Source organism: Papio anubis, chromosome 7 (genome assembly GCF_008728515.1).
Source record: "Papio anubis isolate 15944 chromosome 7, Panubis1.0, whole genome shotgun sequence".
Taxonomy (NCBI): Eukaryota; Metazoa; Chordata; class Mammalia; order Primates; family Cercopithecidae; genus Papio; species Papio anubis.
The window spans coordinates 61,896,379-61,915,388 of record NC_044982.1 but is presented as its reverse complement, the minus strand read 5'-3'; the positions used below and the strand labels follow the sequence as shown (position 1 = coordinate 61,915,388).

Genomic DNA, 19,010 nt, shown 5'->3' with positions numbered 1-19,010 from the left:
TTACGTCTTTAGATGAGTGCACACTTACATGTAGACACGTAGCTTAGAAGATACACAAGCTCTGAAAAACTTTGTAATTTTGAGTTGGTCAGGTGATAATTTCCAGGCCTTCTCCCTGTAACCAGTCACAGAAATGAAAACCTCCTTTCTTTTCCAGTTCATCTGCATCTCCTTATTGGGCTACAAGAATAAGCAGCCTGATGATCCGTTTGGTCCGGGAACAAACTTACATCTTCACTGTGATACATCAAACTCCTTTTGCAGTCATGCATTCATTAACAGTTATATGATGGCTCCTTTATTCTTGTCAACTATCTGTTTTCTATTCAAAATTCTTCAAATTTAATTGATTTAAAAGAAATATACAAAATAAAAACAGGTTAATCCTTCATGTTTATGACTGCAATTTTAGGGCTGATTTACAGTGAGATTATTGCTCTCTCCCTAGGCTCTCTGGAAATTTAGTTAAATAGCAGTTTGTTTTATTTATGTTACATATGAACCTATTACTATAAAAATATTAAAAATAACAAATTTTATTAATTGCCTGTTATTTCTCAGCCATAATGCAAACCAATTTAAATGCATTAGCCACTTAATAGTTATAACAACCCAGTGAGGTAGACATTCATACCTCCATTTATTTCAAAAGGACTTTAAATTGGAGTTATCTACCAACAGGCTGCTTGAGAAAAGTGTTGGTTATGTTCATGAGGGCATGGTTAAAATAATGATTAATTAACTAAGGATTTCTGTTACACTTCTTTCTGCAAAGAAACTACTTGCCCAAGGGGTATACATTATTTCTAAGTGAATGACAGAATGGTGAAATGTCCACATTTTAACAAGTGAGCCATAACTGACAGATGCTCTGAGAAAGAGCAAGTTCAGAAGAGTGTGGTGTTCTCAGTCTCCTCGGGGAGGGACGCCTCCACTCGGAATTCTAATTTCAGTTTCTGTTACTAGGGGAGAAAAGCAAAACCTGACAGCATAGCCATGGAGGAGAATGAAGGAGAAACAGGGCTGTGAATTCTTAATTAACGGGATGCTCAGGGATGCCAGTGCAAGCTTTATAAAAGCGCTGTGGAAGGGTGCGTTTAGAATAGATACAGAAGCTACTCACTGCTATCACTAACTTCGGGAGGTAAAATGGCAGTTTCCAAAGTTCTAGTCAGTGGTGAGAAGGGAAATTATTTTCTCTGGATCTATCTCCCTGAAAACATTTTCATACTGCTAAATGACTTGGTTAATAGCATGGCTCAGAGGTTCCAAAACTCAGTTTCTGAAACTAATTCAACATGTGCACTCAAGAAATGGAAAGAAACAATCATAAGCAAAAATACTAAAGTCCTAATGATTTCAACTAATGTTACATTCCTAGAAGAATCAGGGAGCTTCCTAAATATTTCAAGAAAAGTAAAAGTAATGTAGGATCTCCTTTTTTCTAAGAAAAAATGTTTAATAATTTAGTGACATTTTCATTTTATTATTCATCCATGGAAACATATTGAAAATTTTAACAGTGCTAGGCACTGTGTTAGGCACAAGAGCTCCTAAAAAACAAGGGCATATCTCTGAATTTAGAGATACCATAGCCTATTTGGAGTGAATACCAAAACCTCCTATGGTTTTATGCAGTTAGTCAAAGAAGTCAGAAGGCTTTACAATAATATTTAAGGAGGTAAGCAGTACATATAACCAACAGTGTTATGACTCTCTCTAGATGTACACAAACTGGAACAAGCATAAAATATCAATACTTAAAGAAAGAGAACAATTGAATTTTTAAAAATATACACCAAGATGTATTTTTACAAATAACATTTTTTGTAAGGTGTATAAAAATTGCTGGAGACTAGTTTGCAGTCACAGTTGTCCTCGAAGTTTTGATGACTTGTCAGAGATCAGTCTTGGTCAGTGTAATTGTGATACATTAACATTACTGGGGCAAGTAAACAATTATGGTAATTGCCAGGATAGATACATGAGCAGGCTGCGGTGAGAGCCTGTTTTAGTCCTTCTGGCTTACTCACTGCTATAAAAAAAAAAAAATCCTATATACAAACTGGATGGCTTAGGCACAACAAAGTTTGTTTTTCTCATAGTTCTAGGAGGCTGGAAAGTCCAAGATCAACGATCAGCAGATGTGGTGTCTGATGAGGGCCTACTTTCTTGTTCATAGATGATGCCTTTACATTGCGTCCTCACAGGGTGGAAGGGGCTAGCAAGCCCCCTTGGGCCTTTTTTATAAGGGTATTAATCTCATTTATGAGGACTCTACCCTCATGACCTAATCACTTTCCAAAAGTCCACCTCTTAATACCATCACCTTTGGGGTTATGATTTCAATATATAAATAAATTTGTGGGTAGACAAACATTCAAACCATAGCAGAGTGAAAAGAAGAAACTTTACAACTAAGAGTATAAATAATGAGGAGACTATCAGTAGCTCAAAGTTAAAACGCCTTGCTGTATATCAGAACTGTTCAAAAGGGGAATCATTAATCCCGTTGTACAGGGATCCATTCGAGCTCAAGAGAGGTTAAGGCAGAGGCCAACTGTCAACACATTGTAGAAAAAATCTAAAAGATGAAACTAGGAAATAATCAAGACTTTCCAAATGGATCTAATCCAGAATTTCCAATTCTGGTTTCCAGGCTTCAGTACAGGCTTGCCCACAAAGGATGTAAAACTCTCCATTGTGGAATAATCTATACTGGAATAGCTGGGTCCTATATCATCACATACCAGGCAGCTCCATGGCAGTCATCAAGGTGACCTTCCCTTTTGTAACATGGCTTTCCTAAAGATCAAAATTTTCATCATGCTCATAAACTCTGCATACTTTTCCAGCCACATTAATTTTAGAGGCATCCTAACAATTGGTCTTTACTCTCCAATGCTGATGTCTGGCACAGTTGGTAATTTCTTTCCTACTGTTCACCCTATCATAAGTTTTCTTTAATCACAACCCAAACCTTTTGTTTTTCAGAAAGTCATCCCAATTTATTACATTTATTCATGGCCTCCCACAGCAAATACTGACCACAAAGACGTGAAATCCTAACAATGTGGAGAGGGACATGCTTTTATCTTCAAAATCAAAAGTAGAAGAGGGAGATCTTTTCCCAAGCCTGCCTGCTCCTCTTTAATGGTAATAAAACATCATTTATTGAGTGGTCTCTCTATGCCTAATACCTTTCTATACACTTTACAGGAATAACCTCATTTAATCTGCTCCACTGAGTGTGAGTCAAATACTGTCAATATTTCCTTTTGACATAGGAAACAGAAAGGCAAATGACTTGCCTGCAACTGTCCATCTATGTAACAGAGCAAGGGTTTAAACCTAGGCAATGTGGATTTAAAGACTTAACCACTACTCTATTCTCTCTCCAGTATATGACAGTTCTTACTATTATGATCCATGTGGGCACATAAACATGGTAATGTATTCATTAACTAGCTCTGCTTACAGGAAATAAACGAGAGAAGATGGAGGAGAGGAAGGACTAATTGCTAGATTAGCAACGATAATCCCATAAATTAGATGCTAGAGCCAGTCCAGACATGGATCTACGTGGAGAGAGAATGAAAAACACATAAAGTAGATCCACTCTGATGCCACAGATTTAAGAGAACTAAGCAGAATAACTGTAATCCCAACAAGACTGACAGAGAATAATAACTAAGCAGATAAGATAGATGGATTCCTTCCGATGTGAAGATGGCATGGGAGAGAGAGTGAAGCCCTCCACATGTGAACGATGACCACCTTTTCAAACTACACAAAAATATACTGCTAATGCTTTCACAGCAGTATATTTTGTCTACACTATTTTTATGACCTACTTATATAATGTAACATGGATGCTATTCTACTCTATTAATATCCACCCATCTATCATTGTTCCCAAATTTTATAACTAGCAAAAATTTACATACAACTAACGTAAAAAATTTGAGGAGAGCCCACGTTTTGTCCTTTCCTTTTATCTCCCCAAATCTCCTGAAACAGCATATTGGTAATAATAAGCATTTAATATGCTGAAGTTAAATCTATTAAAAATGTAGATACCTTTCATGGGAGGAAATATTTTCCCAGAATTTTTGGAAGAAATTAGATGAAAGAGGAAATGGAAAAGTTTATTTTAATTAACTCAGAAAAATGGCATACAGCAAAGAAATGAAAGATATTAATAATTCTAAAAATATTAAGAGAAAGTTTTAGAAAGGAAAAGTATTATCATGAAATAGGAAATGAATCAGAGAATGCAAGATTTATTTCAGATGCATACAGAAGAGATGGAACTTTAAAATGCAAAGTTGCATTAGAAACAAAATGGCATTTTATAAAGCTTCTAACCTTTTTTTTTTTTTTGAAATGGCGTCTCACTGTGTCGCCCAGGCTGGAATTCAGTGGCACGATCTCAGCTCACTGCAAGCTCTGCTTCCCAGGTTCAAGCGATTCTCCTGCCTCAGTCTCCCGAGTAGCTGGAATTACAGGCATGCGCCACTATGCCAGGCTAATTTTTTTGTATTTTTAGTAGAGACAGGGTTTTTCCATGTTGGCCAGACTGGTCTCCAAGTTCTGACCTCCCGTGATCCGCCCAACCTCTGCCTCCCAAATTGCTGTAATTACAGGAGAGAGCGGCCACACCCAGCCTAAAGCTTCTAATCTTTAACCCCTAGCACAAAATCAAACTGGAGGCTGGCTTTTGGGAGAGGATATCTCTTGGTGTCTATGCTGTTGTATTTTCACATTTTTAGAGCTACCTGTTGTATCATGCACCTGTCTGCTCTCAAGTGATTTACTAAAATCAAGAGTTGATGTGTATTTTCTAGCGGCCTGAATTTAGCCTCCTCTTCTCAAAAGATTTGACAGAGAAGAGAGAGAGCTCCTCATTCCCATTCCACGCCCCATGCCCCCAACAATGATTGCTTTCTCAATTTCATCCTACAAATTTGAAAGTAGCCAGTGTAACTAGCACAATACATTGTTAGCAAACTGTTCTCTGAAGAGAAATATTGCCCTAGCCAGATAAGTTGGCAATACTTGGTTGGCTTTCGTTCCGTCATCACATGATAATTACATCATGTATCTCTAAGAGCTTACTTTGCAAAATGAATTTCTTATCATTGCACAGCAAGCATAGGCTACCAATTGAGAGAAAACAAGACTTTTCTGGAAACAATAACACTTCCTTTGCTTTGAAAGGAAATGGAGGATATGGGAAATAATTGCAAGTAAATTTACAAGTAGAGTATGGATTATTTATATCCTTACAGACAAAATATAGGCCCACCCCACCCTTCTTAAAATTATCATTAGCATTTGTTAAGTAAGTATATATATCAAGCTAAAAAACAATGTTACAAATTATTTTTAAATGACTTTTTAAGTATTAAAACATTGTGATACCAATGCTTATATTTTGAAAGGACAGCTTGAAACTATCTCAGGGCTCAACTTAGGAAATTGCTCTTTCTAGTTTACGAATGGTAAAGGCTGACCAAACATATGGCCCACAAGGACCAGCAGAGTTCCAAAGTGTGGGTTCTATTGATTTAGAGAAGGAATTTGCAAATGCCTGTAAAAGACCAGGGAATCTCTCAATGATTACTTCAACTATACTAGTTAACATTTCTGAAAAAGAATGTATTTTAGGTTTTATAGGTCATATATTCTCTGTTGCAACTACTGAACTCTGCCACTATAGCATAAAAGCAGCCATAGATAATACATAAACAAATGGGTGTGCCTGCATTCCAGTAAAGTTTTATTATAAAAATAGATGGCGGGTCAAGTGTGGCCCATGGATTATAGTTTGCCAATCTCTGATTTAGAGTCACAAAGACAGCTGACAGAAATTGGACATCAATATCACCATACATGGCGACAGAGAGGATATTCCCTCTGAAAATAATAAAGGGAAAAAAAGTGGCACATAGAGTTTCTAAGCTGAAGCTAATATATAAGTGGTATCCTTCGTATATTTCTTAGATTTTACTTAATGCCATCTAGATAGGCAATAGTTAAATGATTTACTAAAGGTCAAAGTAATTTGTTTATATGAAAGGCCATCACCACAACAAAAATTCAACAGGCATGGTATTTGCACATAATGCCACTCACTAAAAAATATTTGGAGAGAGGAGGACCTTGGGAAGAATCTCTCAATGATTACTACAACCATAATATTTCTGAAAAAGCAAAATTTTTATTTATTATAAGGACTAACCAATTCTGTAATATAAGCTAAACTATTTAAAATAGTCCCATCAGCCTTCTGAGCAACATAAAAAAGCCAAGAGTACATATACATATGTACACACATACATACACATATATGTATATGTATAAATATACATACATATGTACATACATACATATGTATGTGTATATATACATGTACATATAAATGTACATGCATACATATGTACATACATACATATGTATATGTGTGCATAATACCCCTATGCACACACACACATATTCTTTGTAAGAAAGCAACCAATTACAATGATGCTGCTAATGATGATGATAGTGATGAAGGTCCTAACTATGTAGTTATCAGTGAGAGTACTTACCTACCACATTTTGGGAATCATGCTAGATCATTTTACAAAATTATTTCTAATCATTGGTATTTCCATGAAGTAGGCATTATTATCCCAACTTACACAGATGAGGAAATGTCAACTCTAGGTTACAAATAATAATAAGTTAGTCAGGCATGGTGGCATGCACTTGTGGTCCCAGCTGCTCAGGAGACTGAAATAGAAGGATCCTTGAGTCTGGGAGGTTAAGGTTGCAGTAAGTCATGATTGTGCTACTAAGTTCCAGTCTGAGTGACAGAGCAAGACTGTCTCAAAAGAAAAAAAATACTAAACATAAAAAGATGCAGAAAAATGTAAGATGTAAGTAAAAGAAAACTGTCAATAGAAATAGACCTAGGAATGATGGAGCTTAGGGAATTAGTAGACAAAAAGTTTTGAAAAGCTATCATAAATATGTTCACAATTTTGTTATTGTGGAGATAATGAGGAGACAAAGGGAGGATTAAAAAAACAAAATAAAACATCTAGAGATGAAAAACATAATATTTGAAATTTAAAAACCGCATCTGCTTGACAACAGATTGTATACTGCAGAGAAAAGATAAATACGAAACACTGCTGAAAGAAATTACATATGACATAAATAGAAAAATATTCCATGCTCATAGATGGAAAGAATCAATATCATTAAAATGGTGATACTTCCCAAAGCAACCTACTGATTCAATGCTATCCCAATCAAACTACCAATGTCCTTTTTCATAGAATCGGAAAAACTATGCTAAAATTCATATGGAACAAAAATAAGCCCAAGTAGCCAAGACAATTCTAAGCAAAAAGAACAAAGTGGGAGGCATCACATTACCTAACTTCAAACTATGCTAATAAAGCTACAGTAACCAAAACAGTAGGGTACTGGTATAAAAATATATATACCAATGGAACAGAATAAAGAACCTAGAAACAAAGCACACACCTACAATCATTTGATCTTCAATAAAGTTGACAAAAATAAGCAAAAAGGAAAGGACTCTGTATTCAATAAATGGTGCTGGAATAGCTGGCTAGCCATATGCAGAATAAAGCTGGACTCTACTTTTCACCATATACAAAAATTAACTCAAGATGGATTACACAATTAAACATAAGACCTCAAACTATAGAAATCCTAGAAGAAAACCTAAGAAACACCATTCTGGATGTCAGCCTTGGGAAAGAATTTATGACTAAGTCTGAAAAAGCAATTGCAATAAAAACAAAAATTGACAAAAGGGAACTAACTTAACTAAAGGGCTTCTTCACAGAAATAAAAACTATTAACAGAGTAAACATATAAGCTACAAAACAGGGGAAAATATTTGCAAACTATAAATCCAACAAAAAACGAATACCCATAATCTATAAGGAACTTAAACAACTCAACAAGCAAAAGCCAAATAACCCCATTAAAAAGTGGGCAAAGCACATGAAAAGACACTTCTCAAAAAAAGACACATAAGTAGCCAACAAACCTGAAAAAATGCTCAACGTTACTCACCATCAGAGCAATGCAAATCGAAACAACAATGAGATACTATCTCTTATCAGTCAGAATGGCTTTTGTTAAAAAGTCAAAAAACAATAGATGCTGGTGAGGCTGCAGAAAAAAAGGAATGCTTATACACTGTTGGTGGGAATGTAAATCAGTTCAGTCAGTGTGGAAATCAGTTTGAAGATTTCTCATAGAACAACTACCATTTGACTCAGCAATTCCATTACTGGGTATATAGCCAAAAGAAAATAAATCACTCTACAAAAAAAAAAAAACGCATGCACTCATGTATCAGTCAGGGTTCTCTAGAGGGACAGAACTAAACAGGTATGTATAGAGAGAGGCGTTTATTAAGTATTAACTTACTTGATCACAAGATCCTACAATAGGCTGTCTGCAAGCTTGAGGAGCAAGGAGAGCCAGTCAGTCTCAAAACTGAAGAACTTGAAATACGATGTTCGAGGGCAGGAAGCATCCAGCACAGGAGAAAGATGGAGGCTGTGAGGCTAGCTCAGTCTCCCTTCTTCACTTTTTTTTTTGCCTGCTTTATATTCACTGGCAGCTGATTAGATGGTGTCCACCCAATTAAGGATGGGTCTGCCTTCCCCAGCCTACTGACTCAAATGTTAATCTCCTTTGGCAACACCCTCACAGACATACCCAGGATCAATACTGCATCCTTCAATCCAACCAAATTGACACACAGTATTAACTGTCATAACTCATGTTCATCGGAGTACCACTCACAATAGCAAAGACATGGAATCAACTTAGATGGCCATCAATGGCAGATTGGATAAAGAAAAAATGCAGTACTTAAAACAAAATCATGCCCTTTACAGCAACATGAATGCAACTAGGGGTTCTCGCAACTAGTCAGGGTTCTCCTACCAAAAAGGACATTGGTAGTTTGATTGGGATAGCATTGAATCAGTACGTTGCTTTGGGAAGTATGGCCATTTTAATGATACTGATTCTTTCCATCTGTTATCCTAAGTGACTTAATGGAGGAACGGAAAAACAAATACTGCATATTCTCACTTATAAGTGGGGGCTGAACATTGGGTAAACATGCGCATAAAGATAGAAACAATAGACACAGGGACTACTGGAAGCAGGAGGGAAGGAGGAGTGCAGGGACTGCAAAACTAAGAAAGTTCTTCTGGCTGGTGGAAAATTATAGAATTAGCAGATAGAAATTTAAATGTGCACAAGGAATAAAGAGTGCTGAAAGTGGTAAATATGTGAGTAAATATAAAGTATATTACTCATTTTAAAATTTACTTAAGTGATAACTGTTTAAAGAAAAATCTATAAATTATGTTTATAACTTGTGTAGAAGTAAAACACTTGATAATAATAGCAAAGGACAGGAGGTAAGAATGAAAATATACTGTTCTTATACTATGAAGTGCTAAAATATAGTTTGAAAAGTTAATATTACATTACAATAAGTTAAACATGTATATTGTAACCCTATAGAAACTACTAAAAATAAAACAAGTAAGTGTATCTAATAGACCAACAGTTACTATAAAATAAAGTACTAGAATGTACTGAATCCAAGAGAAAGCAGGATAATATGGGGGAAAGGAGATAATGTTAGACAAATCTAAAGTTACTGGCAAGATCAAAACTTTATCCCCACTATTCTGATCATGCAATTAAATGTAAATGGTCTAAACACCCCAATTTAAAAAGCAGATTATCAGGCTATAGCAAAGCAGGACAAACCAACTACATGCTATCTACAGGGAAAAAAAAAAAAAAAAAAAAAAAAAATGAGCACACACATTTTAAAAATAAGCAAATAATAAGGTCTAATCATATTAAACAGTCACCTCCAGAAACCCTAAATCCAATGAAAGAACTTCATCCTTAATATTCTGTTCCTCTAAAACCACCCATGGTACCAAAATCTGTATTAGTCAGATTTCTCTAGAGAGGGTTACCTAGTTCTCTAGCTTTCTAGTCAGGGTTCTCATAATTAGCCAATGTAAAGTGAATTTGAACATTCACTTTACAAACAAAGATGTACAACTGGCCAGTAAGTCATGAAAATATACTCAACATCATTAGTCACCAGGAAAATGTCAATTAAAACAATGAAATAGCAGTACACACTTATTTTAAAAGACTGACGATACGAATTGATAGAACTAAAATTCTGATACATTGCTAAGTAGAATGTAAAATAGTATAACCACTGTAGAAAACAGTTTCTTAATAATGTTGAAAATATACAAACCATATGACCTAGCAATTTCATTCTAAATATTTCCCCAAGAAAAATGAAAATCTATTCCCATAAAAATACCTTAGCACTAATGTTTGAGGCTGCTTTATTAACAATGGCCTAAAATTAGAAACAACCCAAATTATCATCAGCAGGTAAATAAATTAGCAAACTATGGTATATTCCTACAATGGAATATCACTCCATAAATAAAAAATAAAAATGTATACACTACTGATACCTAAAAAAAATGGAAGAATCTTAAAACACACTTAATGAAAAAGCTATACACTAAAGTTTACATACTGTATTATTTCAGAAAGGCAGCATAATTTATAGCGACAGCTGATTTACAGTTGCCTAGGGTTGGGTAGGGCATGAAGATCAAAGCAAAGGAGCATGAGGAAACTTACTGAAGTGATGAAGCTGTTCTATATCTTGATTAGAGTGGTGGTTATAAGGGTACAGTCGATCCCTTTTATTCACAGTTTTCTCTTCTGTAGTTTCAGCTATCTACACCAACTGCTTTCTGAAAACTGTTAAGAATGTATAAGATATTTTGAGAGAGATAAACCATGTGATATAGTACATTGTTATACTTGTTCTTTTTTAAGTTATTAGTGTTAACCTCTCACTGTGGCTAATTTATAAATTAAACTTTATCATAGTAAGTATGTATGGGGAAACAAACACAGTATTTATATGGTTTGATTATATCTGCAGTTTCAGGCATACACTGGGGGTCTTGGAACATATTTCCTGTAGGTGAGGGGGGAGTACTGCATACTTTTGTTAAAACTAATCTACTGCACACTTAAATATCTTGGCTGTATGCAAATTATAGTAATAAAGTTGATTTTAAGAGAAAAAAAAGAGATACCATTATTATAGAAATCCATCTGCTTGCTAAGTATACACAGCCTTGGAAAAGTTTTGTTTTACTGTAAGTACCCTCTCATGTAGTATTATGTAAAATAGCCCAAATAATAACCCCTAATTCTTATATTCTCCCTCTACCACATGTTAGTTCTCATCATGGTTACACTTTGTACTTTTTGATGAATGCAAAACAGATGGCAGTAATTGCCAAATTCATAAAAAGCTGATATACGTCCTAACCACCACCCACATCAGAGCTTTTTTTTTTTTTTTTTTTTTTTTTGAGACACAGTCTTGCTCTGTCACCAGGCTGGAGTGGAGTGCAATGGTGTGATCTCAGCTCACTGCAACCTCCACCTCCCGGGTACAAGAGATGCTCCTGCCTCAGTCTCCCAAGCAGCTGGGATTACAGGCATGCACCACCCCACCCAGCTAATTTTGCATTTTTAGTAGAGACAGGGTTTCACCATGTTGGTTAGGCTGGTCTTGAACTCCCCACCTCAGGTGATCCACCCACTTCAGCCTCCCAAAGTACTGGGATTACAGGCATGGGCCACCGCACCCAGCATAGAGTTGTTACCTGTAGGGATCTCATAATAATAGTAGGATCCAGGAAAGTAATGTAATGTATGATGGGACCCAATATTAGACAATGGAAATAGATTGGGGACCGATATCAAGATAACTTGTCAGAAAATTAAAAAATAACTAATGTACTGTCCAAAATAATCAAGTTTTTTTTTCAAATGATAATAAGAAATTTAATATATAAATTATATTTTAAAGCCAGACTTTCAGGAATGATCAGTCCAAAGAAAATGCATATATCTAAAGTAATCAAAAAGATTCCCTATAGTTTATATTAAATTATGGATTTATAAGTTATTAATAAAAAATTTGAATAACAGATTTTGAGAAGGAAATGAAGTCAGGTGACACTAAGAAAAATAAGGCTTGAGTCAACCTAAATTTGTGTTCTTCATAAAAGCAAAGTGAGGAATAGAAGAGAGAAAATATGTAGATGAAAAATTAAAAACAAAAAAGAGACATTCCAAGCTGGGCATGGTGGCTCACACCTGTAATTCCAACCGTTTGGAAGGCCAAGGCAGGAATCACTTGAGGCTAGTTCAAGACCAACCTGGACAACACAGTAGGACCCTATCTCCACAAAAATTTAAAAAATAAAAAATTAGCTAGACATGATGGCACACAAGGGTAGTTCCACACAATTGGGACACTGAGGCAGGAGGATCACTTGAGCCCAGGGGGTCCAGGCTGCAGTCAGCCATGATGATGTCACTATACTACAGCCTGGGTGACAGAGTGAGACCCTGTCTCAAAAAAAAAAAGAGAGAGAGAGACATTTTTGTCCTGATTTTGAACTTGGTCTAAATGATTTGGACAATCCAGCTCCCTTATCTCATGTCTCTTTTATATCACTGCAGGAAGTATTCATACAAAAAACAATACTAGTAAGTCATCCTTCCAAGTATACCGTGAGTCTAGACTTCAATTTCCCTATGATCTCTGATTCCCTGCTGCTGACAATGGCCATATCCCAAAGTCCTGTTTCATCCACAACAGGAGGGCTTAAGTTGCATTGCTTTGTTTTCAGAAACTGCAGTGCCTTTGTAGAAGCAACTAACACAGAAAAATTAAGTAGAAGTTCAAGGTTATATAAAAAATAGGTGGGTACTCTGGAAAAAAAAAATACTTATCCATTAATAACTGAGAACAAAATACTGCAGGTAAAAGAGAAATCTTTGTTAAACACCCCAGGTCAAAAAACTAGCTTCCTTAAAAATAACAGAAAACTACATTTGTGTTTGTTCCTATGTGATCTTTCTTGTACCTAGATCTTATTTATTTTGCACTATGGATCTTTTTGGAATTCACTTATTTGACACAATTATTAAGCCATTTGCTAAACATCTCAATTTTAGGCACTGTACTAAACATAGGCAAGAAAGAAATGAATATGAAATTGTGGTTTCTGTGGCTTTGTGGTTTTTGCCACTGAGAAGCTAGAAATAACCATTGGCAGCCCTGCTTACCTAGTGCAAATTCCACATGCTAGCATTATCAATATGACTTAGGAAAACTGAAATCAGTCTTTTCAGTTTACAAGATTCAGGAGCTGCCAGAATAACCTGTTACACCTTAGGCTGGTGACTGTGAAAGAGCACAAAACCCATTGCACATAGGTAGGAATTAGGAATAATTAAAGTATCTTTTCAGACCCTAGCAGGAGACATTGATATGACCTTAAGGATAAATACCCACCAACTCCTGCTGAGACACAAAAAAGCACAATATGTTTCACAATATGTTTTAGGCAAGGCATCCGCACTCAGCTGTTGTTACAGGCACATACTCCTAACTTAGGTATTCAATCTTATCTGCCTATTAAGCTAAGTTGCAGTTCGTTCACAAGGACTCAAATATAGAAGTACGGGGTCCTTCTCAGGCCACATTTAGTTTGCTTTAACAATGGATTCAAAGATTTTCTGATTGACAATTGGTTGAAAAAGTTAAATTATTATCTAAAGACCTGAATCAATAGAAAGGAGTGTCTGGGTTAAGACCATGGGTTGTGGGCTGGGTGCGGTGGCTCATGCCTGTAATCCCAGCACTTTGGGAGGCTGAGGTGGGCAGATCACCCGAGGTCAAGAGTTCGAGATCAGCCTGGCCAACATGGTGAAACCCCATCTCTACTAAAAATACAGAAATTAGCTGGACATGGTGGCAGACACCTGTAATCCCAGCTACTCGGGAGGGTGAGGCAGGATAATTGTTTGAACCTGGGAAGCAGAAGTTGCAGTGAGCCAAGATCGTGCCATTGTACTCCAACCTGGGTGATAAGAGTGCAACTCTGTCTAAAAACAAAGAAAAAAATAGATAAGGGGTTATAGAGACCAAAGTCCTTATTACATAGATAAAGTCTCACAGGTGGCTGCCCTTAGAAGCAATAGATACCAAAAGTTTCCTATTCAGACCTTTAAAAAGTATTAGACTCTCAGCTAATCTCTTCAGGATCAGAAAAAGACCTGAGAAGAGGATTCTCTACAGAGTATAAATATCCCCCACAAGAGTGTTTTGTGAGACCATTTCAAAATATGTCAAAGAAATATATTTTGGGGTAAAATACTTAGATTTATTTCAGGGCCTGCTATCCGTCATGTGATGCTACACTAGAGTCAGACTGGAATTTTTTATCTTGTTACTACAAAAAGTCTGTTTCGTCAGTCTAAAGATCTCTGTTTTAATGTTAGTGCTGGTCGGTTGTGTCTGAATGCCAAACGGAGAGAGTATAATGAGGCATGTCCAGCCCCCTTCCCATCATTGCCTGAACTACTTTTTCAGATTTCTTGGGAATCCCGTTGGCCAAGAGAGGAGTCCATTCAGTCTATTGGAGGGCTTAGAAATTGATTTTTGGTTTGCAGAAGAATGGAGAGAAGCTTAGTTCCCAGTTAAAGGAGGGGATGGAAGGCATTGGGGAGTGTGTGATAGGAAACACAAAGATAGGCTTCTGGATAAGTTACTACATGTAGCAAGTTAAGATTAACTACTACTTATGTTGCAGAAAATCAGGAGGGCAAGGGAGACCTCGGGGTATAGCAGGAGAATCTTTTATTGAGTGTACCCCAGCCCAGCAGACTCAGCATCCAAAAAACTGGGCCCGGAACAACAACAAGGTTTTGCTTATATACCTACTCCTAAGTGGCCCAAATGCAAACTTACAGAGGCAGGACAGAGGCCGTTAATCAAACTAAGACAGGCTTATAACTCAGGTTTAGTATACTCCTTACTATGCAGCCCAGATGGTCGTTATCTGGTTAGTTCAAAGGAGTTTCACAAAGACTCATCTTGCTACCCCTACCATGGCACCTAGCTGGCTACAAGCTAGACCTGCTCAAGCTGTACTGCTTAGATGAAGAAGCAGGAACCTGCAGTCATTAACTACAGGAAAAACAGAAACTCATACAACTTACAGAGCAAGAAGCAAGGTATAGTTTACATAGCAGAGGGGATGGGATTCTAGGGGAACATTTACTCACACTAAAGGAGAGATAGGAAAACTTATCTCTTCACATCCTTTAGTTGAGGGAGTGTTGGGAGAGTCTTTAGAGCACATTCCTCTGAGTTGTGGCCCTTAGATAACGTTATCGAAATTTTGCCTGTTACTGCCTTTGAAATGAGTCAGCTAACACAGGCAGCTTGTTTTTTTTTTCTTCTTTGATTTCTATTTTCTTTCTTTCTTTAATGCTTTTTCCCTTTTTTCCCTCCTCACTTATTAAATATTTATGACACTGTTAGAAATGCAAAGTTCTTGTTCCTCGGTGCCGTGAAGAAATAGCACTTGAACGTAAATTTAATTCTCTCAGCAAGGCAATTTTTACTTCTATAGAAGGGTGTGACTCACGAATGGAGAAATGGTGAGAGCACACCTGGACAGGGGAGGGGAAGGTGTTCTTTTTTTTTTTTTAAACGAAATTGTAAATTTTATTGTTTTAACGTGTATGCATGTTTAGTGACATTTACATTTTGAAATAAAATTTATGATTCATTATTTCATTTGCTGGAGATAGTTTCTTTGAAGAGTATGTATTGCAGAGGCTCTGGGGAAGGGAACTGAAATGGACAAACTCAAGCAGTCACAATTGACTGAGGGACTGAAGCTTGCCTGGAACTTGGCAGGTCCTATTTTGGAAGGAAGGCTTTGCAGAAGAGCTCTTGCAGAGCGTGGTTGCTCTTCTGGTTTGAGGGGAAGGAGTTCTTATTCCTGATGCAGGTAGCCCCTACTGCTGTGTTGTTCCCCTATTGGCTAGGGCTGGACCGCACAGTCTAAGCTAATTCCGATTGGCTATTTCAAAGAGGGCAGGGCTATGAGCCAGAGTGGTGGGGTGAGTAGTTTGGAGGGAAGGATGGTTAGGAACAGGTAACTAGAGATGATTTAGGTCAGAGCAGGTGACTAGGAGTGACTTAGGTCAAAGCAGGTGACTGGGATGAGTCAGGACGGGGCAGGTGACCAGGGGTGACTTAGGTCAAAGCAGGTGACCAGGATGAGTCAGGACAGAGCAGGTAACCAGGGAACAGATGTGAACTACTGATTAGGACTGGCGGGAAAGTTGTTTACTGAAACTAGAAGCAAGGGAGGTGAGAGAACCAGGAAGTTAAACTTTAAAATGGAGAATCAAAGAATAAGAGAGCTGAACATACTGATACATTGATTCTTTGAAGAGAAACTGGGAGTTCATTATATTTAACTGTCACGCGCATCCATGTGAAGGGACCACCAAACAGGCTTTGTGTGGGCAATAAAGCTTTTTAATCAACTGGGTGCAGGCGGGCTGAGTCCAAAAAGAGAGTCAGCAAAGGGTGGTGGGATTATCCTTAGTTCTTATAGGTTTTGGGATAGGAGGTGGAGTTAGGAGCAATTTTTCGTGGGCAAGCGGTGGATCTTACAAAGTACATTCTCAAGAGCAGAAAGAATATTACAAAATACCTGATCTTATAAAGTACATTCTCAATAGCAGAGAGAATATTACAAAGTACCTTCTTAAGGGCGTGGGAGGATATTACATAATACTTTCTCAAGGGTAGGGAGGGTGTATCATGTAAAGTACATTCACAAGGGCAGGAATATCACAAAGTACATTGTCACATTATCACAAGGGCAGGTAGGGTGTATTGTCACAAAGTCAGTTGATCAGTTAGGGTGCGGCAGGAACAAATCACAATGGTGGAATGTCATCAGTTAAGGCAGAAACTGGCTATTTTCACTTCTTTGGTGGATCTTCAGTTGCTTCAGGCTGTTTAGATGTATACATGCAGGTCACAGGGGATATGATGGCTTAGCTTGGGCTCAGGGGCCTGACATTAACAACACTGCGCTTTCTGAGCATTATATACTCAATAAATCTCCTGAGGAAGGCACTATTAATTATTACTATTGTCAAAGAAACAAAGCTTGTATCATGTTTGGATTTGAATCCACTGGAAGTACTTTATGTTGTTATTGCTATTGCTTGCTGAAGGCCCTCAGGGAAACTCAGGTTGGAGCCCATTCTGCTTACCCAAGTTCACTTACAGCTCAAAGGAAGAAATGTCATTTCCTAAACCAAATTTATTTGATAGATTTAAATGAAAATATAAGGCTTCCCAGTGCTTGCCTATGAAGGTTAAGTTCCAGAAAAATTAAACAGGAAATTTTAAATGTCTTAAGAAGAATTTGTCTTGTCTTCTTAAGAAAGAAGCATCTACATTCCTTCTCAGGGTTATATCAAGAGACAGAGTCCATATATATTTAAAGTTAAGTACGGCTTTTTGCCCCACATGTCTGCTCCTACAGAAGTAATCGTTTTTGATTGTGTACCCCTATGATATTTGAAATACCTATTTGGTCTGTATCCCTGTTTCCTGTTATACAATTTTAAAAATCCTTGGAATCTCCAAAGTGCTATCTTTTTGCATACTAATGTTGGCTGATAGCTTCAGGATGGGGATGATCACCTGAAACAAAGGCATAATTAAAGGGTTGGGACTTTCAGCCCCAACCCCCAGACTCCTGAGAAAGGTAAGGACTGAAGGTCAAGTTGATCAGCAATGGCCAACGGTTTAACTATTTAGACCTCCTTAGTGAAGTCTCTAAAAAAACCCAAGAGGACACAGTTCAGAAAGCTTCTGGATAGGTGAACATATGGAGGTTTCTGGAGGAGGGTATGCCCAGGAAGGACATGGAAGCTCTGTGCCCCTTTCCCTATACCTCATCCTATGAGTCTCTTCATCTGTATCCTTTGTAATATCCTTGACAATAAATGATAAACCTAAGTGTTCCCCGATTTTTGTGAGCCAATCCAGCAAATTAATTGAAACCACAAAGAGGGTCATGGAAACCCCAAATTGAAGACCATCAATCAGAAGTTCCAGGCCAGGCATGCTGGCTGACACCTGTAATACTAGCGCTTTGGGAGGCCAAGGCAGGTGGATTGCCTGAGCACAGGAGTTCAAGACCAGTATGGGCAACAAGGTGAAACCTTATCTCAACTAAAATACAAAAAAACCAGCCAGCTGTGGCAGCATGCACCTGTAGTCCCAGCTACTCGGAGGCTGAGGCAGGAGAATTGTTGAACCCAGGAGGTGAGGTTACAGCGAGCCATGATTGTGCCACTGCACTCCAGCCTGGGTGACAGAGTGAGACTCTGTCTCTTAAAAAAAAAAAAGAAAAAGAAGTTCCAGAGACCTGGACTTGTGACTGGTGTCTAAAGGGTAATCCTGGGGACTCAACCCTCAACCTGTAGGATATGACACTATTTCCATGTAGATAGCGTTAAAACTGACTTGGAGGACACCCAGTTAGTGTCTGTTGTAGAATTAGTTACTAGCTTGGTGGTGGGGAAAAAAATCCACATATTTGGTCACAAAAGTCTTCTTCCGTGTTGATGATTATTGTTATGGTGGTGTGACAGGAGAAGAAAAGCAAGGATTAAGAGTTTTTCTGAAACTACTTGTGATCACAGAATATAAATTTTTTTACACCCCTTGTTCTACCCCTTGTGGAATGGGGAGCACGGGTAAGCAGGTGCAGGAGTGAGGGCAAGCACTTTTGGGCTCTGGCAGGGGCAAAACTCCGTGCATGCTCTGCAGCAGCATCTAGTGGGTTGCCCACGACCCCTGAAGCCCCAGAAGGAGTGTTACAGTGCCCATTTAGCTTTTCTGTCTACAGACAGCTTAAGTGGTAACAGCTTGGTGGAGGGTTAGTGTGACAGCCTTTTGCACCTGCACTCGTGGCACCCAAGTT

General features: G+C 37.6%; 1 long non-coding RNA gene across 5 annotated transcripts in view; it reads right to left on the bottom strand.

Annotated features, from left to right (window-relative positions):
• Nucleotides 1-19,010, bottom strand: part of LOC103886213 — an 88,297-nt gene that overhangs the window by 40,423 nt on the left and 28,864 nt on the right. For 4 of the 5 annotated variants that reach the window (XR_004184932.1, XR_004184933.1, XR_002523350.2 and 1 more), the window contains 2 exons: nucleotides 10,744-10,866; nucleotides 29-115 (listed from right to left, as the gene is read on the bottom strand). This is a non-coding gene — a long non-coding RNA (uncharacterized LOC103886213). The remainder of the gene's footprint in view (nucleotides 1-28; nucleotides 116-10,743; nucleotides 10,867-19,010) is intronic. The other variant, XR_002523348.2, reaches the window with a different exon arrangement.